The 27,067-nt window shown below is 37.9% G+C and overlaps 1 long non-coding RNA gene across 2 annotated transcripts in view; it reads left to right on the forward strand.

The window, feature by feature from the left end:
• LOC141165230 (uncharacterized) overlaps positions 1-26,586 on the forward strand; it is a 50,945-nt gene extending 24,359 nt beyond the window's left edge. For both annotated transcript variants that reach the window (XR_012251100.1, XR_012251101.1), the window contains exon 6: positions 25,972-26,586. This is a non-coding gene — a long non-coding RNA (uncharacterized lncRNA). The remainder of the gene's footprint in view (positions 1-25,971) is intronic.
• Positions 26,587-27,067: the final 481 nt, after the last annotated feature.

Here is a 27,067-nt window from a genome sequence, read left to right on the forward strand (position 1 = left end):
TATGTCATTGTGACTGAATCTGCCTTATGTCTCCTTTCCTGTAGACAAGTCTGCTAATTTATTGTTGCTGTAAATGCGCAAATAAACAGGATTGTCCCCATAGACACCATGTTGTGTAACCACATAATTAGTCTAAACACACAATAATGGCTACACTGTGCCGCTGTTGTTGGTTCTTCTAATGCGCACAAAAGCTGCTTGTGTGGTGTGTTTTATAGGGACTGGCATTCAACCACAAGACCAGATCTGAGTAAATGTTTTTTTTACAAGCCCCCCACCTCTTTAGCTCTTCGGTCCCCATGACTGTTGGTTTGTCAGACAGCTGCAGAGTCTGTTAGTAAACACTTTCGTGGGTTAACAATTTTATTCAGATCTCCTCCTCCCCTTCCCCTTTTCTCTATCATAGCACAATGACAGCATTGTTATAGGAGGATTTGAATGAGGGTCTCTGGGCATGTTCCCAGCATTGTCAAAGGGGGTGGGAAAAATGGTCCAGCCAGGAGAACCAGACCAGACTCAGACAGATGCCTAAATTAGCAACAAAGCCTTTTTCAATGTGCCCCCAGACAAGGCTGGCTTGTTTGTGTGTATGTATGTGTGTCTGTGTGTGCGTATGTGTGCGATTGTAGAGCAAGCTTTATCGCTGGTTGCATGTCTGCCCATGTTAATTAGTTTCTTGCATGCATGTCTGATAGGGTGCCAATGAATATTTTGTCCCTGCACTAAGGAAAGCTTATGTGATTGAATGGGGGAAGGGGTTAGTTGATGGCCCTGAATATTGAAGCCGCGCATTTTATAATGTAATAAATAACTTTCGGCATTGTGTCATTTATATTTATTATTTTTGCAATTTTTTTTTACTTGCGATTTAATTTTTTTTAGCAACCTACAGAAATGTTATTTGCTTCCTGCTCTCCTGATTTTGCAGACATTTCTGCAGCAAATCTGCCACATGTGCTTACAGTAACTGAAGCTAGGATTAATCAAGGATTTAATTTAGTTTGGTGTCAATTACTTTAAGCTGGGGGTACATAAGTACTTTGGTCGCATGGTCAAAGGTTACAGTATTGCAGTGCTACATCGCAATACAATTAAAGTGAATGTGATTGTATTGGAACCTTAAAGTTATGGCAACTGCAGCGCACAAGGTGCATGAAATCCAAGCCAGATGATGTGTGTGTGTCAACGTGTCGTGATTGAAAATGTTGCCATGTAGACCAAAGCTAACTATACTGTACTCACCACATTTGCGGCATCCAGTTGACTTATATGTATATGTAATTATATGTTATGACAGTCTCTTGGCATATATAGTTTATAGACCCTTATAGATATGGCACATTTTAGCTTTGGCTCATTTGTCTTGCTGACCAAATGTATCATTCTGACATAGCCCAAAAGGCTGGTATCATTGGAGCCAAAGAACACAATTACTCAGGAATAGGGTATCCAAATAAGTAAGTAGCTAAAAGAATCAATGTTATATATTGGACTTTGTGGTATATTTTATAATCTGGTTTTGGTTCCATATATAGTATATTAAATGAAAACAAAAAATGTTCTACAGTGGTCCCTCTAGTTACAATATTAAATTTGTTCTTGGACAAGTAAGTTAAAAATATTGTAAGTTGGGACCATAACTCTATAAAACCTAGTAATTAGTTCAACAGCCACCACAATATTAACCCCAAATAAGAAAAAATGAGGATTGAAAAAATATTAGCAGATAATTAAAGGGGTTTTCCCACCAACAAAATCTTATTTTAATCAATAGATCTTGGAATAATAATAATCTCCACAATTGGATGTGTTTAAATATAATGTTCCTGTGCTGAGATAATCTTATAAATGTGCCCCTGCTGTGTACTGTGTAATGGCTGTGTCTGACCATGTATGGAACATGGTCTGATCATACCGCATCTCCTGGGCAGGGGAGGGAGCAAAAGAGTATACAGACATTACAGCACGGGATCACAGCTGATTTTTTTCTGTGAGATAAAACATTTCACTGCCTGTTTTTAAACAATGTTTTACTTCAAAGAAAGAATCATTTGCGATCCCGCTCTTTTCTTTCCTCCCCTGCCCAGGAGCTATGGTATGATCAGACCATGTTCCTGCACGGTCAGACACAGCCATTACACAGTACACAGCAGGGGCACATTTATAAGATTGTCTCAGCACAGGAACATTTTATTTAAATACATCCAATTGTGGAAATTATTATTATTCCAAGATCTATTGATTAAAATAAACTTTTGTTCGTGGGACAACCCCTTTAAAACAAATGAAGCAATTCTTAGAGATGACCATACACAGACAGAAGTGGGTTGAAGATTGAACAACTATATAATTAAATTGTCAATCCATAAATTGATACAGACGATGCCTTGCAAACTGACCATGATGCAGGTGGACAACTGACTTTTCTAGGACTGTTCTGAGAATGTTTTCTCAAGAGAAGATCTTTTGTGGACTAGCAACAATTGGTCGCCATTCTTTAACATGATATACTTTTGTTTTAGAAGATGAAAGGGTTAAAACAATCTTTCCTTGTTAAATTTACCTAACTGAATAGTTTTGGTTGTGTGTTTTGATCAAATTTAGACTAATGTTTTTTGCTCGTCTTTACATGTAAAAGAAAAAGCTGCTGAAAACTGTTAATCAATTTCTATGTAAAAGTTTGGGCCTTTTTCAGGGTCGTGTTCAGTAAAGTGTACCGTCACCTTGAAAAAACAGTATAGAACATGTAGTAATGCATTGTGCTGTAAAGAAGTGCAGCTAAACATGTGGTCAATACTTACACTTCAATATTACAGGTGTTTTATCAATGAAATGCCTGTATTAATGGCTATATCTTGGAGCCAATCACACGGCTTGTAAATTACTATTGTCTGCGGCATTGATTTACAATGGCCCAGGAGAGGCCATTGCATATTGAAAATATTGTAACTTGAGGCCATTATATCTTAAAGCATACCTGTTGCTTCAGATGACTTTTTGAACAAGCAGTCTTGTGTATACATGAAGATTAACACTATTTCTGACCATTATATGACTTTTATATGGAATTCATTATCAGTTTCCCTTCTTTCAGCCTCTTTCTCTAATTGTCAGTTGTTCTTTAACTCAGACATGGACACTAGCTGCTATGATGGCTCTTATACAGAGTAAAAAAGAGGAGATCCTGCTCGCCTATTTCTTTGTATCACACCCCCAGAATCAGCAACAGCATGGGGGGCATCATACAACAGTACTGAGCAGTGTTGCTACAACTTTAGCTCTGGGGTGAGAAAAGAAAGAAGCAGGCATTGCTGTGTGTCTGTCACTTTATCTCTCTCTTTGCTTCCTTCCTCCCTCCACCGCTATAGGCTTCTGGGAAGCATGTAACATGATCCCTCAGTGAGCTGAAACTCCATTTAATCTTTCAAGGTGGATTTTAGCACTATTTCAGAGTGATTGATGAATGTAGGAGGCAGGAGGGAGAGGAGGAGATAACTTAAGGAGAATTTACACTGCAAGACAATTGCGAACGTGCGTTGGTAATAAAGCTGGTTTATTGATTATCTTGTCATGTGTACAGGCTACTGATCATCCAATGAATGAGCAAGATGTTCATCAGGTGAAATGATCTCTTCTGCTGCATAATAGATCAGCGTTCTGGCTGATGCATCGTCGCGTGTAATCAGGACTGGCAATGCCGAGAAACATGGCAGCCTATAGATTGCTCAGTGTGCATTGTTGACTTTGGTCTGCCCGGGTTAACAGGATTGATCGGTAAAGGTTTACCAACTGACGGACATATCATGCGGCCAGTCGGTCCATGTAAATGGACTCTTAGAGTGGAGAAGGTGGTATTTTTCTTTAAATAAGAGTCATTCATTCATTTGCTTGTACTATTGATTAATGCAAGGTTTGTTGAAATTCCAAAAAAATATTACTGAAGGTTAAAATGTTATATGTACATATGCAGATCACAAAGACATCAAATAAGCATTGAAGGAGAAGGAATTCATTTTATTAATCATTTTTTATTTATATTGCATATACTGGAATTTATAATTGGTTTGTAAACTCACATTAGTGAATGTATATCTAAGTCAACCTAACTTAAATCTAAGAGAGTCCTATTTCTACTGCCCTCTCAGGCGGCAGAATGCCTGAGCATGCCCCACTTTCATACATACACTGGCCTTCATTCATTAACAGATGTTGACCCTGTATCTTCACCAGTTAGATCCACTTGTTCGTCTTGAAAAGCCAGCTATCGCTCATTAAATAAGGGCTTCAGAGCTTCATCATCCATATATAATTGGTGAATGCAATGTCTAAGGAATTCCTGGGCCATGTTTGCATCCAAATAGTGTTCCCAGAGTCCTGCATACTTTATAGCAATGACCCTCATGAACGCTGAATAACTGACCTGTAGAAAGATTTTTTTCTGATAACTTAGCTTGCACATTGGTCATACTATGGGGCTAATTTTTAAAAATATATAAAAAAATGTGGCATTGGAAATTATTGCTAAACATGCCTGGAACTATGCAAATATTGAGTTTACCAATGTGCACCTTTAGGAAGTATAAAAATCCCTTATTTCGTATTGCAAATTAGTGTTGTGTTTACTAGGGTCTCGTTTTACAAATGTAGAAATGTAAAATGTACTACTCCTTGGTAAACCTTTGTTATAACTGCAAACGTCATGAACCAGAATCAGATTTAAGTGAACGAAAACGAAATATCTTGGTGCTCTGCCGCAGAAATATGAAATGATAAAATAAAGGATGGAAGGCGCAGGCGGGGAGGGAATATGACATGAACAGGAAGATGAAAGGACTCCAAGCTGTCACTATACTTGAAGAGCTACTGTAACCGTCACATTGTGGGGAGATTGGCAGAGCACTTCTTAATTTATGTCTGCTGCTATTGTACAGATGCCCAGCTTTAATTTATTCTAGCGAGCGATGGGAAAGTGGGGGGTGTGTTGGTGGAGGCGACTGAAGCATGTATACCAATGGGGGTTGTGGAGGAAAGAACAGATTCTCTCCTCACCGCTGCTATATCCTCATTGTATTCATACCGTGTGTGTGGATTTAGTAGGACAGCGCAGCACTACTTGCTGGAAGCCTGGCCTCACTGCCATACTCACACCCCTCTCACCTCATTGGATTAAGTCAGACATTTTGAACTGCTAACATATAAGACTAGAGTTAACTCATTCGTTGAGGTAAGGACTATGAGTTTGTGTCAGTGCTGGAAATTGTAGAGCCAGGGTATTTTTAGCTGCTGACATGTTGTATGTCACTAATCCGGCCATTGTGTTTCAGAGCCACATGTCTTTGTAGGCATCTCATCCAGAAGATGCTATTACTCAAGCACAGTGGATTTACCTTAAATAGTTGAAGGCCAAGTACTAATGGGTATGGTGGCTGCCAAGTTCAAAAACTAGAATAGTAGGCTGACTATGGTGCAAAATATTGTAAACTGTTAGAATTTTTCAGGGGGGAAATCGTGTACATTCACAATTCCCAAAACCTGAGCACATGCAAATTTACCCGTGATTACTAACGTGGCATCAAAATAAAATTAAAGATGTGGCGAAGATGAGTCATAAAATTCACCAAGTTTATGAATAATTTGCATAATTTGTGTCCGCAATATATTGATGTCAAATTTGCCTGACACCAGTGTAAGGGTATGTGCACACAACTAGGGATGAGCGAAACCCGAACTTAAAAGTTCGGGGTTTGTACCGGCCAGTTAGTGTCCGGCAATAAACATTGAACACAGACTCCTCCCAGAAGTCGATTGCAAAGTTCAGAGTTCCGGGGGAAGTCCGTTGCGGACAGATATTTTTTTTTCCAAATCCAAAGTCGGGTTGTCCATTGTTTTCAATGGAGTTTGGGCTCTGGTTCAAGTTTGGGTACAATTCTGGTACCCAAACCCAACTCTGGACTAAAGTTCAGGGCGGGAACCAGAACCCGAACTTCCACAGGGTCGCTCTTGCCTACACACGACATAAAAAAAAATGTCTGCAAAAAATAAACATATTGCACAGCAATGTGATATTGAGATCGCTGTGCACATGTTCCGTCTTTTGTAATTTCTTTTAACTGCTTCAGGGTTCGGAAAGTAACATTTTAATTCTTCAGGTAGTTTCATCTGGAAGCTGTTTGTTATCTATACTATAGTTGAAAGGACAGTGAATAAAGATGCTGGCACCATGAAAAGTGACAGTAAGACCGCCAGTGAAGCCACATCAGGAAAAAAAAAGAGTGAAACTTTTCTTAAAGCGACTTTGCTTAGGAAAACCTTGGCGGCTCTGCTGATGTCTTAAAGACGTCATGTGGAGATATTCTTAGGAAAACAAATGTGTCTTACATTCCTGGTGCCAAGTTCATGAAACCGCATGTGTAATTTTGATACATTTGGAACAATTTGTATCTTACACAGTGTTAAAAAAATTCATCTAATATGTCAAGAAGACCCATTGCTTGTAATAAAATAACAATGCAGACAATGAACGGTCATCAAACAGATACCATCTGTTAAAATTTTCATCATATATAACATAAAAAATGAACATGTAAAAGATAATTGGCCTCATTTATCAAAACTGTCTAATAAACATTCTTTGCTGCCCATAGAGAGAGACCTGTCAATCACCTCTAGTAGCGCTGGGAAAAGAAGGCCAGGGGCAGATCTGGCTAGTCTCTTCTCTGCCTATGGTCCCCAGCCGGATCTTTAAAATACGTTTTCTCTGAATTGCTGGTGCCTTTCAGAAAATAATATACCTGCTACAGTCGTGCAGCCTGGTTGCAATTTATGCTGCATGCTGTTTCTGGCAGCATGAGTCAGGTGACAGGTTCCCTTTAAATGTTCTATATTTTTGATAATGTAAAAAATGACTGCAGGGAACTGCATACAAGTAATTTCCGAGTGTATGTAATGATCCTCTAAAGTACTTACCATCAGATTTCAGTGTTATCAATAAGCCAATATAAAAATTAAAAATGAACACTACAGATACATACACATAGGGCCCGAATCATCAAACCTTTGAAAAGTAGCAAAATTTAAGAGCAACTAAATATATCGCGACTTTTGGCATCTTCACACCAGTTTCTCTCAGTTCCGCCGAAATGGATGCAGCTGGGGCAGGACAGTGGCGTGATGGGGGTGTGAAGACAAAGCCTGTCTAATTCACGAGTTGTGGCATTTCCTACACGAGAAATCTCACTTCAGTACCTGACTGGACTGGTGTACACCACTTGTCAGATGTTCCAGATTCAAGAAGAGATGTGCACCTCTTCATGAACCAGGAGCATCTGACTCAAGCACACTCCATCATCAAGACCGGCATGAACAGTGCCAGTCTTGATGAATTGGGCCCATAGAGTTTTACAGATAATGCTACTATTTCTGCTAAAAGAAGCAAGTACATCTTTAAAATACTAAAGGGGAGCACTGGTCGCATAACTAGAGTCCAAATCTTGCCCCGGGCCCCCCCATCCTGAATAAATTATATATATGCGTCCTCCAACATGGTATATATGTCCATCCTCCTGGCCCCATTCTGGTATATATATCGCCCATTCTGCTATATGTCCCGTATCCCGTGTCCCATCCTGGTCTATATATCCCCATCCTGGTATTATGAAAATAAACTATTTTTCTCACCAGGGGTGTATATAGAAGCCATGGGGCTCCATAGAAGAAGTATAATGCACCCCCATAGTCCTCCAAGTAGTATAATGCATCCCTTAGTCCTCCATATAATATACTGCACAGCTCATAGTCATTCATGTAGTATAATGCACAGCCCATAATCCTCCATAAAGTATAATGCACAGCCCATAGTCCTCCATAAAGTATAGTGCACCCCCATAGTCATCCATAAAGTATAATGCACCCCCACAGTCATCAATAAAGTATAATGCACCCCCATAATCATCCATAGTAGTATAATGCACCCTCATAGTCATCCATAAAGTATAATGTACCCCCAGAGTCATCCTATAAAGTATAATGCACCCCCATAATCATCTTTAGTATAATGTACCCCATAGTCATCCTATAAAATATAATGCACCCCATAGACCTCCATAAAGTATAATGCACCCCCAGTCATATATAGTCATATATAGTAGTATAAAGCACCCAAGTCATCCTATGAAGTATAATGCACCCCCATAGACATCCATAGTAGTATAGTGCACCCCATAGTCATATATAGTAGTATGTAATATAGTATAATATACCCCAATCATCCTAAAGTATAATGCCCCCCATAGTCATCCATATCAGTAAAATGCACCCCATAGTCATCCATAAAGTATAATGCACCCTATAGATATCCATAAAGTATAATGCACTCCCATAGTCATCCTATAAAGTATAATGCACCCCATAGACATCCATAGCGTATACGTCACTGCCATGTGACCCGTCATGCGCATGTGAAGTCAGCAGATGGCCTGTGATTGGCCCACAGTGTGTATTGTGGTGCGCGGACCCGTGCGCTGCAATACACTTCAACTGTATGTGCATCCGAGCCCTTGACCTGCGGGCCTGGTCACAGCGGCGACTGATGCGACCGTGGTCGTTACATCACTGGGGCGCACATAGAGCAGACCCTGCTCCCAGTCCACTAAAATCTATTAAATGTGCCCCCTCATTTGGAGTTTAATACCATTTGATATCAGTAAAGTGAAAGAGTTGTGTGGAATCTAAAGTTAAAAACCCCACAAAGTAATCCTAGCATATGGATTGTTAAAGGGTGCACCTATCAAACAAGCCAGTCATCTATTCTGCAAAATTAAGGAACGGCTAAGAAATTGTAAAAAACAAACAAAACAAAGCAGGATAAATAAAAACATATTATAAAACAACAACAAAGCCATTCTCCTGACTATTATACTAACCATTAGTACATATGCAGATTTTGAGTAATTTCGTGATAACTCACAGTAGACATTTACAATGAGATTGTAGAACATAGGCTAGGTCAAAGTGGCATTTATAAATGCTGGATATTGTATCATTTTGCCTTGTTGAATAAGCAACTAAATGAATTGAAAAATAAAATGACATCCACCAATCTAAGTTCTGAAATAAATGCATGCAAGTCATCTAGAATTTCACTGCATATACATCGAGAATCAAATGATTGAAAAGAAAGGTAGTCAATGAATGAGTGGACCTGCCATTAGGCTTAAAGTATAGCCTTGCACCTAGTCCTGACATGTAAATGAAAGGTGTGCCAAGTAATAATGAAACTTAATGATGAATAATACTCTGGCCCAATGATGGAGGCTGTTGTTCCTTTATTTACACATCAAGACTTTGCAGGATGCAACAATGATTGTGGCTTTGTGACATACCTGTTATTAGTACATAACAATTTTTCATGCTAGCAATGTTTTAAAAGCATATCAAATGACAAGCGGGGCTTGCTGGCTCGCTTTGACACATGATTTCAATCTACTTCAAATTGCTTGGCTAGCAGTTCTTAAGGAGCAAAGTGAAACGCAAAATAAAATACAACTCACAACATTAGAAAACTCTTTCAACCAGTCTCCAACCAAATTTTGTGTTGTGAAGACACTAGCATATTGTCATACCCTGTTTCCCCATATACCATGTATACCTAGATCCTTATGATATCATTTAGCATGCAGTCAGATTGGGATTGGTGACCATAAAACTGAACCTGCATTACACTTGTGTGAACCTGGCCTTATAGATAGTTTCTTTATATCTTTAGAGATCTCCTATCTGTCAGAGACAGAGTATTGTAATGACCTCTCACTTCCACTTCCATAATATCTCTTATATACTGCACATCTTTGTCGAATTGCATTACTCCAATTTCTTCCATAATATATAAGTGCTCTCAGCTTTTACAACTTACAATCTACCCTAATAACACATCAAAATGTGGCCTTATAGTTACCGTCCAATTACACAATACCTGTGAGCGTGGCCTTCGATATGCGTTGTGCAGCACAGATACATATATCCCTGTGACAGTCACACCAGCCTAACCACAGACTCCTTCATAGTAAAACATGACAGCTAATAAGACGAAATGGAGAGTGAGACCCGTGGGCAAGATTCATCATTTGCGATTTTTTTTTAAGTCAAATTCTTAAAAATGATAAGAATTTTAAATTTTAAACATTATTAAAGAATTTGGCGCAAAGTCAAAACTGGTATTTTTCTGGCTTGAACTGTTTTTCCAACTCTTTGGCACCACAATGCACTCATTGCAAAATGGCGCGAAAAATTGCAACAAAAATACTGATGTACTCAAAAATATACTTAGGGGCGGGGGTTGCAAACTGGAGTGAAATTGCACCAAATTTTGCAACTTTAAAAAAGTCACAATTGATGAATTATTCCAAAACATTTGGAATCCCTAAACTGCACTCGCAAAGCAGAAAACAAAAGAAAAAAACAGCGATCAGTGGGAACATAGACTTTAAGAAAGGCTCATATAGAATAATAAATTGGGTGGAAAAAAAGGTGCACAGATTTAGTATTTATCCAGTAAATATGTAATAAATGTTTCAGGGTTGAGTATCCCTTTGACTCAGTTGCGGACACATCCTTTACATTATTTGCTATTCTCTTCTATCTCCGCTATTTACACCACAGAGCATTATATACGGCACTTCATGTTCTGTAGGTTGTTTTGTAGCATTCTGTTCAGTGTTTCTTGCTGGATTCATGATTTTGGAAAACTGTAGCAAAAAATGAAAATGAAACATAATGTCAAGCTTAATATCAATAACGCAGAATAATAAAGAGAAAATCAGTCTTGTACAGTATACTTGATAATGTTAAAAAGCTATCAGATTCTCGGCTTTCCTTTCATTCTTCTGTACCTTAACCTAACTGACTTGGGATCATCCACCATCAGCAGTGGGCAGCTTCCTCCATTGACTCTTGTTTTCTCTCTCCATATTTTTATTCGTGTGACCTAGAAATTGTTTGAAATCTTTATGTTACCATTAAACATAAGACCTTTCCAGAGTTATCATTCAAATCAGCGATCAAATCTTTTACCACTCGAGTCATTTGGTAAATTAAAGTGCTGTGCATTAAATGTATTGTAACAGTAGTGGTAGTGTGGTATCCTCCGATATATAGGAGCGTTCACTCTGCCATGCTCTCCTGTGTTCTCTATGAGATTACCTCTGCCAGACATCTCTGGCAGTGACTTATTTCATCCCACGGAGAACAAAGAGGAATGGCAGTCTGAAATCGGACATACCGGATCCTTAACTCACCAAACAATCATCTGTTCGGGGCCCGTATACACACGAGACTGTTGGCTGAACCAGTTGATATCAATGAGTACAGATGACATTTCTAATGTTTATAGGGAGGGGCTTTAGGCTCAAATGTTGTAGTCATGGTGTTTTTTTTTTTGCTATAAAAGCAACAAAACAAAAAAAATCACACCACGACCGCATTGTGTGAATGCAGCTCAAAGTATAACTGTTGTTTCAAGAGAACTTGCAGCAGAATGTGTGTATCTGTCTCTAGCGCCTTCCTTCTCCTCCCCCTCCCATAGAACTTTATGAGCACCAACTGCTATTTCCTATCTCAAAAATTAGTATTCAGCGAACACAGTTTTTTTCCTGTGAATTGAGAGTATTGAGAATTAAAGTTCAATCTTGTAGGAGAAAGAAGCCAATTTCTCTAATGATATCTTTCAAAGTTTTTTTTTATTTTCATGTGTACTGTTGATTTATGAAGAAAAAAAAAAAAAAGATGGTTACTCTCATTCTGGCTATGTTCTAAATTAGATGCTTGAAAGTTATACATATGATAGCAGGTTATACTGCTGAAACAGAGTGCTTACAAAAAGGGGGCCAGCACTGGCATCCCTTTTGTTACTGGGAAGCAAAAACTAATTTAAATTTACAGCAGAAGTGTGCAACTAGTAAACAGAGGTGGGGAATTGGCCCCTTGGTCATAGAAAGAGTATGGAAGAGGAAACAAGCACCTGTCACTTCTGCCTGAGCAGCAAAATACAGGATTATACAATAATATAATATAATATCCTCAATTGCTTCCTGCGAGGACACGTCTATGAAGCTGTAAAACCAATTCAATGGGTGGAGAAATTAGAAAAATGTAGAACAGATGGTTAAAGAGTTATTGTCATCTTCTTTCTTCATGAGCACACTGCTCCCCAGCCTACTGCCTTCCTGATTGCCAGGTGCGGCATGCTCCTGAAGATTGACAATTTGGACCAGTGGAATAATTGAGCTGCTGGTCCAAGCTGCAGGTTCTCTAATGCGTCTACCGAGGCAGCTTTTTTTCTGCAGCATTAAAAGAGCACAGGGCTCCAGCGATCAAGCGCACACACTTTGCCTAGGAAACCAGCCTCCTCTGAGACTGCAGAAGTGGCCAATAACCTAGACACTGAGCAGTAAAATATGGAGCTAAAAATCACTCTGATTTTGAGAACAGAGAGGATTAAGAGGTAAATTGCAAAGCTCTCCTTGTTTTTACAAACACTTTGCAATTTTATTTATTTATGAAAAAATGATGAAAAAAACTTTTTTAAAGCTGTTATCAGCGTTGTGTACTATCCTAAACAAAAAGATGTTTGGGGATTGTGCACTACTTGACACCTTTTCCAGCATGTCTTCAGACTACATCCAGGTTTGTTTCCAAACCATTTTTTTTTACTAAACTAAGATGGAGCTTATGATTTTCATTATTTTGGGGGGACCTTGGGACACAGTTGTCTTATATTTTTATGACAATTTTTAAATATCAGGTATTCTTCTTTTGCATAAATATTTTTACTTGGGTTCAATTAGTTACTTGAACACATTGTCAAAATGGGATAAGTACAGCCTATCAAAATAAATGACCATACTCGGAAAGCCCAACGTTCAACTAGAGGTGGCCATTCTCAATACACTAAATTAAGCTGAACCCACCGATGTGTATTCGATATTTGACCCGTATTTGTTTGGCCAGTGCTGAGCAAAAAAAGGATCAGACATTGAATTTCAACTTGCTCATTCCTTTGTTCTTAGGGGAAATAACCCATTTCCAGAGTAATCTGGCAGAGGCTTACTTCCATCTCCCCATTGAGAACACATGAACCTTTGGCAAAACCGAGCATGCATGTTTGGGGGTTTCGGTTAAACTAATATTCATCCAGCAGCTATTACATAAGTATAGTCACAGTTGGCAGAAAAAAAGTGAATTTCTATGCTAGTGTTGTAAATGATGTTACCACTGTTTGTACAGGCCATATTGATAACCACTAACAGGTTGCTCATAAAACCAAAGTCATTCGTTGGATTCAGATAAGAAGGATGTTTTATTCTGTTGGTCCTCCCAGGGACTTTTTCTGCTTTTTACCAGAAGGTCATGCGATCTGGTGGGACAGTCTGACCCAACTGAGGCCATTGTGGTTGTCTTAACAGCAATGAAGGTACAAGGTCAGTGGCAGGCTGGGCTTTTATCGGTTGATAGCTCCAAACAATACATAATAATGATCATTTGTGCAAATTATACAAAGCATCCAATCAGACTGCAGTGCTCAAGTGGGAAAATAATCATAATAGCCCGATTGGTTAATATGACTGATTCCCCTGCTTTTCTTCATATGCTACACGCACATCCAGTGCATAATTTATCAGTCACTAAAAACATTTATTTTTATTTATCTTTTTGTATATGTATACCTTTTATACATAGCTTTTTTTACCTTCTTGAATATATAAATTTTATGTACTTTTTGGTATATACAGTATACATTTTATTTTTCTTCTTATATGTATACGGCTTATGTATCTTTTGGTATATATACACCTTTTCTTTAACTTTTTGTATATATATATATGTAAATGTATATACAGTACAGACCAAAAGTTTGGACACACCTTCTCATTTAAAGATTTCTCTGTATTTTCATGACTATGAAAATTGTACATTCACACTGAAGGCATCAAAACTATTAATTAACACATGTGGAATTATATACTTAACAAAAAAGTGTGAAACAACTGAAAATATGTCTTATATTCTAGGTTCTTCAAAGTAGCCACCTTTTGCTTTGATGACTGCTTTGCACACTCTTGGCATTCTCTTGATGAGCTTCAAGAGGTAGTCACCGGAAATGGTCTTCCAACAATCTTGAAGGAGTTCCCAGAGATGCTTAGCACTTGTTGGCCCTTTTGCCATCACTCTGCAGTCCAGCTCACCCAAAACCATCTTGATTGGGTTCAGGTCTGGTGACTGTGGAGGCCAGGTCATCTGGCGTAGCACCCCATCACTCTCCTTCTTGGTCAAATAGCCGTTACACAGCCTGGAGGTGTGTTTGGGGTCATTGTCCTGTTGAAAAATAAATGATGGTCCAACTAAACGCAAACCGGATGGAATAGCATGCCGCTGCAAGATGCTGTGGTAGCCATGCTGGCTCAGTATGCCTTCAATTTTGAATAAATCCCCAACAGTGTCACCAGCAAAGCACCTCCACACCATCACACCTCCTCCTCCATGCTTCACGGTGGGAACCAGGCATGTAGAGTCCATCCGTTCACCTTTTCTGCATCGCACAAAGACACGGTGGTTGGAACCAAAGATCTCAAATTTGGACTCATCAGACCAAAGCACAGATTTCCACTGGTCTAATGTCCATTCCTTGTGTTCTTTAGCCCAAACTTGTCTCTTCTGCTTGTTGCCTGTCCTTAGCAGTAATTTCCTAGCATCTATTTTACCATGAAGGCCTGCTGCACAAAGTCTCCTCTTAACAGTTGTTGTAGAGATGTGTCTGCTGTTAGAACTCTGTGTGGCATTGACCTGGTCTCTAATCTGAGCTGCTGTTAACCTGCGATTTCTGAGGCTGGTGATTCGGATAAACTTATCCTCAGAAGCAGAGGTGACTCTTGGTCTTCCTTTCCTGGGGCGGTCCTCATGTGAGCCAGTTTCTTTGTAGCGCTTGATGGTTTTTGCAACTGCACTTGGGGACACTTTCAAAGTTTTCCCAATTTTTCGCACTGACTGACCTTCATTTCTTAAAGTAATGATGTCCACTTGTTTTTCTTTACTTAGCTTCTTTTTTCTTGCCATAATACAAATTCTAACAGTCTATTCAGTAGGACTATCAGCTGTGTATCCACCTGACTTCTGCACAACACAACTGATGGTCCCAAACCCATTAATAAGGCAAGAAATCCCACTTATTAAACCTGACCGGCAACACCTGTGAAATGAAAACCATTTCCGGTGACTACCTCTTGAAGCTCATCAAGAGAACGCCAAGAGTGTGCAAAGCAGTCATCAAAGCAAAATGTGGCTACTTTGAAGAACCTAGAATATAAGACATATTTTCAGTTGTTTCACACTTTTTTGTTAAGTATATAATTCCACATGTGTTAATTCATAGTTTTGATGCCTTCAGTGTGAATGTACAATTTTCATAGTCATGAAAATACAGAAAAATCTTTAAATGAGAAGGTGTGTCCAAACTTTTGGTCTGTACTGTATATACATACATACACCTTTTATGTACTTTTTGGTATATATACCTTTGGCTTATCTTTTTGTATATATGCCATTTATTTACCTTCTTAAATATATACATTTTTTTACCTTTTGGTATATATACATTTTATTTACCTTCTTATATGTATACGGCTTATGTACCTTTTGGTATATATACACCTTTTCTTTAACTTTTTGTATATATATATATATATATATATATATATATATATATATATACTGTATGTATATATATGTATATATACAGGGTGGTCCAAAAGTAGGTGGACAGAAAGTGGAATAAGGTTATGAAGGGGGAGATTTGCCCTTAGCAACCAATCAGATTCCAGTTTTCATTCCTCACAGACGCTTTGGAAAATGAAAGGTGGAATCTGATTGGTTGCTAAGAGCAAATCTCCCCCTTCATAACCTTATTACACTTTCTGTCCACCTACTTTTGGACCACCCTGTATATATGCATACATACATCTTTTATTTACTTTTTGGTACATATATACACCTTTTATGTACTTTTTGGTATATATACCTTTTACTTATCGTTTTGTGTATATGGCATTTATTTACCTGCTTAAATATATACCCTTTTTACCTTTTGGTATATATACATTTTATTTACCTTCTTATATGTATACATTTTATGCACCATTTGTTACATATACATTTCATTTACCTTTTGGTATATATACCTTTTGGTATATGTGCCTTTTATTTACCCTTTGGTATATTTACATTTTTATTTACCTTTTGGTATATATGCCTTTTGGTATATGTGCCTTTTATTTACCTTTTGGTATATTTACCTTTTTATTTACCTTTTGGTATATTTACCTTTTTATTTACCCTTTGGTATATTTACCTTTTTATTTACCTTTTGGTATATTTACCTTTTTATTTACCTTTTGGTATATATGCCTTTTATTTACCATTTGTTACATATACATTTCATTTACCTTTTGGTATATATACCTTTTGGTATATTTACCTTTTTATTTACCTTTTGGTATATTTACCTTTTTATTTACCTTTTGGTATATGTGCCTTTTATTTACCATTTGTTACATATACATTTCATTTACCTTTTGGTATATATACCTTTTAGTATATTTACCTTTTTATTTACCTTTTGGTATCAGTAGGCAGTTTCTTTCCTTACACGGTCTTCATTACGAAGCACAAATTACTTTGTAAAGTCTTTAGCATGTTGATCTGAGAAAGATATGCCTGCAGGGATATAAAAAAATTTCCATATGAGGAAAGCTTCTTAATGAATATGGGGATAATGTATTTTCTCCGGAAAGGCTGGTTGGCCCAGTTAAAGTCACGTAATCAGTCTGTGCCTTGGCTATGTCAGAAGGGGAAGATTAACCCTCCATTGCCCTGAGACTTTGAGTAACATGAAATGACTCATTCTGGCATTCTTTGCCATTTTTGTCATCTATCAGCGTTGTCTTGCTGTAACGAGATGTAGGTTGATAATATCTCTAGCACTTCATTAATTGTGTAATTATAGGGCATTTCCAGGATGTGGTGGCAATAATGATGAGGCCTGGCTCTATTCCCTCCTATACCTGGTCATATAGCCAGACTTTTAGGCATAAATTCACACCGCTTCTTTTAGATTAACAGGATGGTTAGAATTAGTTTATATTCCCGTTTTTTCTCTTAGTGAAGCTTTAGCAATATTTAATCATCGTGCCCCATTGGCAGAACCAGAAGCTGGAAGGATTACAAGAGGATCCACAGGGAAGATCAACTTCTTAGATCCAAAGTGTTCTCGTTTAAGGAGTGCCATTTCTGTGATCTGAGATTGTACTATTCTAATTGATGATCGTGAGGTATTGCAGGTATATTGTATAGGTCAGGATCAGGGAGGAAGGAAGATATGATGGCTAAGCTTTTCCCAAGGCTTCCACAAGAAACACTTCAGTATGTTAAATGGGACTGTGCAGAAGAAAAGAGGGGGCGTTCCTCTGCATGCTTCCAAGCTCAGCTGTGGCCCTGTCCGTCCTAATCTGCAGATAAGGGTGATAATCCACGGATGGGCTGTTTGGGGCTTTGTGCCAGTAACAGCAGAGAATTCGAGGCAGAGTGGCGTGTAAAGCCAGGGATGAGACCTTATGCGTGGCTTTGCATTTCTTGCTGGTGTGAGCACAGTGCGTGGAATTGACTCGTGTGCTTGTGGATTTTATTAGGATTTTATTCCGAAAGGAACGAGAAAGAGCGAGATCAGAGCACATGCTTCACACAAGCCCAAAAAAAAGTGGAAATATATTATCGTCATTAATTTATATAACGTCAGTATGTTGCGTAGCATTGACCAGAAATGTTTTAATAATAACTAGTCTAAAGCATTCTTGTATAATATATTATAAGGTGCAGTATTACTTATTTTTGTTATCCCACTTTGCACCCAATGGTAAAAAAATTAGGTAATTCACTCGACTAATTATTATTTCTTATGGTCGTCTGCACCCTCCTTTATGTCGGTGCAGTGGTCTGTTCCTCAATGATGCAGTCAGATGAGGAGAGATACCCTTCGTGTTGTGGAACAGACCACTGCACACAGATAAAAGGGGGAGTGGTGCCTGTTTGTGAAATCAGTTAGCGAAAGATTCTTCTCGCCGTTACTTCTATCCATTGCAAAAAAAAAGGCAATAATGATAGATGTAACATCATGTTACTTAAAACTGGTCTCGTTCCTGCTCTGTATAAATGCCCAAAGTTTAATTATTTGAAGATGGAGTTCAAGGCAAGTGTGGACGACCAGCGCCAGTCCATTTTAATTAATCCTTTCTAAAATAACATCCAATTAATTAGAGTAAGCATAAAATTCATATTTAAAAGTTATAAAATTATAATTTTATATTTGTTAATAATAAGGGCTCATTCAGACGAGTGTATTTTCAGTCTGTATACCGAATGGACTGAGCAGACAGCAAGGGACCAATGCAGGATAGTCCAGATGACCATTTGTACATGGATGCTCCACGTGTACGGGCTTGTTCAGCGTTTTTTGTTGCCTTTTTGCCCCGTCCGTGCGGAGTATTTACAGTAGCAGCAAAATAAATGAGATTTCTAAAATCTCGTTCACACGGTGCATTTTTTTTTATTGCGTTTTTGAGCTGCATGTTTTAAAACTGCAGAATGTCAATTCTTTCACCCTTTTTTGGCCCATTTAATTGAATTCATAACAAGTGTATCAAATAAGCGTCTGCAAAATGCATGGAAAATGAGTGTAATGTATGCAGCGTTTTTCCTGCCATCACTCTGCCTTTTTCATGCCCAAAAAAAGCTGCAAAAAAGCATTGTGTAAACATACCATAAAAAACACAGCATAAATTACTCCATTTTTTCTGTCATACTCACTCATTAAACTCAATGGGTGTATAAAAAAAAGAATCATCCATATGGCAATTATTAGTATAAAAAAAAACAGGTTTTGGCTTTATATACATTTTTTTCACTATTGATATATAAGAAAGGATGTCATATGAATGTCAAAGACAGACATGAATACCATGCAATGACAATTCGAATGAAAATGTACGTTTTTTTTTCTGAAAGATTTTTTTCATGCTGCTGTAGGAACTCAGCTTTAGGGCAGACGACAGTATTTTCGGTCCAAGTGCAATCTAACAAAAGATCGGATCACATTCAGTCCAATGTTATTCTATGGGGCTGGGGATATGTCCCATTTTTTCCTCGGACTGAGTCTGTCTGAGGAAAAAAATCGCAGCATGCACAATTTGCATCCGATATTCAGATCACACTCGGCCATGCAAATGAGTGGATCCATCAAAAAAAATCGGACTGCAATCAGATGACATCTGAATGCAGTCTGATTTTCATGGACTGAAAGAATGGAGAAGATGGAGAAATTATTTTTTTCCATCTTCTCCACATGTGAGAAACTCAAATCACACTCTGATCAAACTCTGATCTGTGTGATCATAGTGTGATTAGCATAATTGGACCGATTTTCTCAGATGAGAGAAAATACGATTGTGTGACCCTAAACTTAGGCTCCTCTACAACTCGCCAGAGAGTGTACACCTATAATATCCTATGACATCTTGATTATCAAATTAAGGACTCAGGCAGACTTGTTTACAGTAAGTTTTGTCGGCATAAAGATATGTTGTGTAACATTTATTTATTTGGGGACACAAAGATCTGTTATAAAACACACAGTAGAACAAAGGTACCAATAGATCTTAGCGAGAAGTCAGATGACTCTCAATATCTCTCATGAGTTCTGTGAGTTTGGAAGAATGTTCTCTATGGTGAGAATGTAGCAAATCGCTGCCAGGCATGTCTGGCAGCGACTTATTTATCTGGAGAATAAAAGGATCAAGTGTTTCAATTCAAACTGCTCCATCCTTATCTCTCCTGTTGGTCAGGAGGCCTCAGTACAGATGATGGGTTGGGCCAATATTAATCTAATATGTGTGGATGAACTTTAGGCTCAAAATGGTGTAACAGAAGTTGATGTGCCCATAGACTAATAACAATTTGCAAAAGGATATTAAATTGTATTCAAATGTGTCGTAAAGGTACTTTTCAGCACAACCATAAAAAATGCTACTGCATGCTAAAAAAAATATGTACTGCTCTGCCCTTCTTCACATTGAGGTTGGCTGACACAAGGTGAGGTTTTAATACCAGAGACAGGATAGGACCGTCCCGACTGGGTTCACCTTGCCGTGGTGGGATGGCTATTATGCTTTTTGATCAAAAGTGTGTGAGGTTTTACTACCAGAGACAGGATAGGACCGTCCCGACTGGGTTCACCTTGTCGTGGTGGAATGGCTTTTATGCTTTTTGATCAAAATAGTGTTAACCAAGTACCCTATGTTATTTATATGTACTATTACTATTTACTTTAATTACTATTGGGTATATGTTCATTGTGTTTTTTTCTTGGATCTTGTATGTGAAATGGCCAGTGTGAACGTGCTTCTACACATTGCACGTATACCAACTTATGCTCCGGCTCATTTGTTTGGTTTTAAGAAAAATATGTGTCTATGGCAAATGGACACAACTATATATGTCTGTTTTGCTTGAATTAGTCCCAATAAACTGCATGACTGTAAATTGTAATGAAACTACATATTATATACAGTATGTTATGTACAATATACATATTTGTGTGTGTCTCTTCCTGCTTCCATATAATAAATGCCGCCTTTACAAATTCACTACATTTACATCCCCACCACTCTAAAAGCCAGTTAAGCACCTGCAGAAGTTGGATCTCTGTTTAATGACTAGTAAAGAGTTTTGACATGGTTTGGCCAAATGATGTGCCTAAAAGCTTCCAGTTACTGCAGCAAAATGCATTAGAGACGTTCACATCTGACTAATGTGAATGGGTTTGTTCAATGCTTATAAAAAGCGAGTATGCATAAAACTGTAGGGCTTTCTTTTTTATTTTAAGCATACACCCACATGAAATGTATGAGAAGTTCTTGTCATTGTGACAGATGAAACCAGCATGGAAAGTAGCGTTCTCTGCGGCTTGCAGACAGTCTCTCCCCTTGCTGCCTGCTCGGCAGACCACAGACGGGATTCTGTCCGGTCTCCTGCTCTGCCTGGTTGCCAGGGGAGATGCTAGGCAGGCCCGAAATATGCAGCGCCAAGGCCCGGCCTGTCAAAGTGTCTGAGATGAGCCATAGCCCGGTCCCCCTGCAGCTGGTCTCAGACATGCCTCAGCCCTTGTCTGGGGCCTGGGAATGGCAAAGCCCAGTGAGGTTCAAGGGCAAACTTGATATTCATTAGTCAGGGGCCTTGATGTTCCCACTCTTCTCCTCCGTCCTTTTTTCTCTCCATCTTTGACACATTCCACTGTGTCTTTGGGAGAATAAGAGCTTTCCCCCCTCCTGCTTTGTCTATTTGTCTTTACACAAGACCATGCATAAACTGTAGTATGAAACAAGGAGGCGAGGAGGACAATGTCTGCAGAAATACACTGAAAGAAAGAAGCCACGGCGTTGCGAGTCTGTCTGCTCCCTTGCAATCCATGCACACAAACTTTGACAAAATGGCCCTTTTACCTTAACCGTGAAATACGTGCCTCGTTCACAGTATATTATTTTATCTGTATACAACAGGCGGACTCTCAACATAATCTACAAATGACACCCCAACCCCCATAGCTCTATGATGATTAATCTTTATGCCGCAGCCAGACACTGGCCATAAATGTAATAATACATCATTCGTATGTACACCGCCATGTATGATGGTAATTGTATGGTGCAGCAGCAAAACGGCTCTATCTATATATCTATCTCTCTATCTATCTGATAGATCAATATACATATACATATATATATATATATATATATATATATATATATACACACACACACACACAATATATTGATCTAGCTATTTATCTATTAACTATCTATCTAAAATAAAAGCAAAAAAAGTACAAAATCTAACTGTCTGATATCTAATGATCTTTCTTTCTATCAGATATCTATTGATCCTTCTATCTATCCATATATTTATCTATTACCTAAGATAAAAGTAAATAAAGCAACAAAAGGCAACAAAAAAGTACAAAATCTATCTATCTATCCATCCGTATATTTACCTATTAACTATCTATCTATCTAAAATAAAGGCAAAAAAGTAGAAAATCTATCTATTGATCTTTCTTTCAGATATCTATCTATCTATCCAAAAATGAAAAAAGAGGCAGAATTCCAAAAATAAGCAAAAAGAAAAAATGACCTTTAATAGCCCAATGTGGTGTTGCAACATTTTGGTTCTCAAGGGTCTGTGTAACCGAAACGTCACCACGCCACATTGACCTATTAAAAGGTCCTTTTTTTCTTTTTGCTTATTTTTGGAATTCTGCCTCTTTTTTTCATTTTTTTTTATCTATTTTGTAATTGGATATTTACTTGAGAGGCTCTGCACCCCACTTTATTTACAAAGTATTGGTGCTGTTCCATTTTTTTTCAATCTATCTATCTATCTATCTATCTATCTATCTATCTATCTATCTATCTATCCATAAATATATCTATTAACTATCTATCTATGATAAAAGAAAAAAAGCAACAAAAAAGTACAAAATCTATCTATCTATCTATCTATCTATCTATCTATCTATCATCTATCTATCTATCTATCTATCTATCTATCTATCTATCTATCTATCTATCTATCTATCTATCTATCTATCTAGCCATATTGAGGAATGATTATAATTATTATGCACCACTAGACCATTCATTATTAACAAAAACATTTAAGGTTTTTTTTTACATTTTTTTTTCCATTTTTTTCCCATGGTCATACTGTATGTATAAAAAGCCCAACAGCAGCATGCAGCAGTGAGATAATGTAGTGTGAAACATAACCTTAAAATGTCCAGTTTGTCTTTTATTCAGTTGTACGGAATATTTAACCGTTCTTATAAGCCGACTTCCCAGTAATTATCCAAGCCAGCCAGCACGTGTTATTAGTTTAAAATGATTTTTCCCCTCACCAGGCCTCCGTAACAGAATAGAGGTGTAATTGTGCTAAAGAGTTAGCAGGGGAGAGCAGCTTTTGCACACATTTAAGTCTGAGGTCCTTAGATGGGGAGGGAGTATAAAGAACTTCATTTACATAAGCAGCATGTGTCTGCAAGAGAAAGAAAGATATCAGGGGTTGCAAAATTTAATCTAGACTTGAAGGAAAATAAGGGACAGAGGGAGAGGAGGGGTGAAGAAAACCTGATAGTGAAAGGGTTTTAGCTAAGTAACACCCTGGAGAGATTAAATTGTCCAGAAAGTTTCTCCCCATGATTTTGCGAAATGGGCAATGGGGTGTACAGAGGGGGTGGGGTGGCAACACCTCCCTAAGTGCATGAATGGGAAATAGGCGAAGAAAGAGATCTTTATTAGTTAGAAAGAGGAAAATGTTCCAGTGCTTAGGAAATTAAAATCATGTTCACAATATTTTGTACGGGAAGGCCTGAGGGTGAAGGTAATGTCAGAATTAAAGGCTGGAACTTTTACATAACAATACAAATGATTTAAAGTAATAGAAGGAATAAAGCAGGTTGTGATTGTATTATGCCAACAGGAAGAAAATGTGATACCTGTGAATGTAAAGCAAGTGCTGAATAACAGGTGCATTACAGATACATGCCCCACAACTACATAGGTGTAACTGGCATGTTAGCGTGGGTGACACTCTCCAGAATATTGGGGCCAATCTCTACCATTCATGCTTGTATCAGATTACATGGTCAAGTAGTGATGGGGCAACATAGGTCCATTATGCAAGATGAAAAGTTAAGCTTGAAATGGGGGACAGCATCTCTGTCTTTTTTAATGTGTTCTTGTATATAGATATAATTTCCTTGCCCTACTTATTATGCACTTGCCAAAAGAAAAATAGATTTAAAGAAGTTGTCCACTACTTTTTCATTTATGACCTATCCTTAGGATAGGTCATCAATGTCTGATCGGCCGGGGTCCGACATCCGGCGCCCCCATAGATCAGCCATTATCTGTGTTGGCGGCGGCAGCCGGTCAGAAATACTCACTTGCAGAGCTGCTCCCTCTTCTGATAGTGGCTACCGCAGGGTATTACACTTCCATCTCCTAGTGACTTGAATAGGAGGCATATGTTTAGTACCAAGCCTTGGCCACTACCAGAAGACAGAGCAGCTCAGCAAGTGAGTATTTTCAGCCGACGACTGCCGACACCGATGACAGCTAATCGGGGGGGGGGGGGGGGGGGGGGTGCTAAGGATAGGTCATCAATGAAAATGAAAAAGTAGTGGACATCCTCTTTTAATAATAAAGGGGGTTCTCTTATTTGACAATACCTGCTTGCCTGAAAGAGATTTAGAGATTTTAACAAAAAGTGACATGTACCCCTGGCAGAAAGTGTTCAATTTACCTGCAGTGCCACCACAGGATCGGTTAAAGGGGTATTCCCATCTCCAAGACCCTATCCCAATATGTAGTAGATATAATAATAATATTAGCAAATACCTTCAATTAGAAATGTAGTATAGTTCTTCTGATTTACAAAGTGCATGACAGGACACATGTCCTCCATAGTGAGGGATGCTCTTAAAACTAATCTCTACTTAGGCCAAGAGATGAGTATGATGAACAGGGGAGCCCTCTATATTATGTCTTAATTGTATAATAGGATATATGGCGATGGGTTTTCAAAACAAGACAACCCTTTTAAAGATATAAAAGTGCTACTGCATGCACACATATAAAAGTTAATATTCTTCTGTACGTATCTACTGTTTTTTATATAAGAATAATGACTTATTATGTAATTTTGCATATGAATACTTACACTAGTATATGGGGATTGGGAAATCATGGGAGAAGGATTAAAATTGCAGAAATAGGTCAGAAATGATGTCAGAAGTACCAAGAATTGTACCAAAATGTCTACCAATTCATGATGCTACTGTAGTTATGTCAACCCCAAAAATATGGTACATGTACAATAAGGTATCCCCTGAATGTCTTGTGCTCCCCTGTAGAATCAGGACCTTCTGACTACTTTGTGATGTTTAGAATACTGGTGTCTTCCTTGCGGTAAAGCGTTCTCTCAGCCCTCTCAGGCCCCAGGACCTTCTAGTCCCCTTATAGCTATGCCCTTTGGCTAGGCTTGACTTTCAACCTCCTCTCCAACTCATTGTGCAAATGATACTCCTGGTTCGTGCCCCTATTTCCCTTGGACTCAAACGTTTCCAGGTATATTCATGAACACTTATGGCTAGTATTTGTATTATTTTTTACATGAGACAACTCTAGACCTCATTACATTTGGAAACAGTAACATTTGTATGAGATCAGGATCTGCACTGATTTGAAGAACGTGTATATTTGAGGTATGTGATGTATTTGGTGCATTTGTAGGTTCATTATCAGGCTTTTGCAGTAGATAATTATATTATGAGGAATAAAATGACATTAATGGTTAGGAGGACATCAACTTCCTACAGGCGGGAACAACAAAACAGAAAGGTCTAGTGATGTCTGGTCAATATTGGCTGTAGGGGGCCAGTGCTGATGGATAAATCCAGGCAAAGTTAACATGAAGATTAAAACATCACAGAGTGGTTTGTATAGGCAGTTTGACATGCAGGGTAATCCTGGTGTCCTGGGGTCTCCACTTCCCACATACACACTCTCTGTCCACAAGACAATCTTGGACTTTGGAGACGATGATAAAATTCTCAGAGGGAGAGGATTTATCGGGGGGGGGGGGATAATGGATATGAGGAAGTGATGTCCATGAAATCCCCCACCCAAGATAATAGCAGGCCACAGACAACTTTTGTGTAATTGAATAAATTGCGGGGCCGGACTATGAGGCTGAGGTCTCTATTGCTTCTATGTGGATCTCTTGGCACTAAAGTGACTGAATCTTTATCTTGTCTTCCAGGTGTCCAAGAAGAACCATCAAGTATATGCAAATATTAATAATCTCCAAGTCGGTTTCATCAATGGATCAAGCATGAAATATGCTAGAAGAACATCATGACTTTCTCCATATATGGACTTTTAAAAATGTCACTTGTACTATATACAAATATATTTTTTAAAGACTTAATTACATGATTATTATTAATAACAATAACACAATTTTGCAATCAGTGTTTAGTATTATTTTACAGAGACTAAAAAATGGGCAAATAAGCTCCCAAAATTGCATTGAAAAGTGATCTTGTATAGAAAGAATAAGCATGATCCTCTCAAAGAAGTGCTCTTTTGGAGAGATTCAACTTTTTTTTCAACTTAATTGTATTTATTTATTTAGTACTCATAGAGGACGAAAGGAATTGTGCTTAATTTATGCAACAAAGCTGAAAAAATAATTTTTCTGAGAACTTTATTTTTTTTTTTGTTTGTTATTTTGTAATATAAAATAAAGCATTTTTAAGTAATTATTTCATTCCTAAAGTAAATTTTATGTATTGTTACAGTACGTTGCTACGGAGTTACGGGATTAGAAACAATTTTATTATTTTTGTTTCTGAAAAAAAGATGTTACAATAAGGCTACATTGATACATTTTTTTTTATAAGTTTTCTTAATAAAAAACTATAAATATAAATGTATAACCGTTTGCATCTGGGTTATTTTTTTCTTCCCACATAAAATCCTCCCCCAAAATAAAAAATGGATGCCTCGTAACATTGTCAAGAAGTTAAGGTCGGTTTCACAAAAGAAAAAATATTTGTGGATTATTTACATTTCGTACAAAAATAAAATGGTTAAAAATAACATGCAAGATGTCAAATCAAGACATTAATTCAGTCTATTTCTAAGTAACATCTACACTCAATGACCCAGAAAAGAAAAGGTTGACATAGCCATTTTAATAAACTGTTCACCCAAGAGGTTCTCATTAATCATTGTCTGGGTTTCCTCAAGAAAGTTAAATTGTACTGAACTTCTGTATTGAATTGAAATGAACTTTCATTCTGGGAAAAAAAAAATAAACAAAAAGAACATATTGCAGATAGGTAGAAATTATC

The sequence above is a fragment of the Phyllobates terribilis genome, unplaced genomic scaffold (genome assembly GCF_046119375.1).
Source record: "Phyllobates terribilis strain yellow unplaced genomic scaffold, ASM4611937v1 Scaffold_11__3_contigs__length_659146591, whole genome shotgun sequence".
Lineage (NCBI taxonomy): Eukaryota > Metazoa > Chordata > Amphibia > Anura > Dendrobatidae > Phyllobates > Phyllobates terribilis.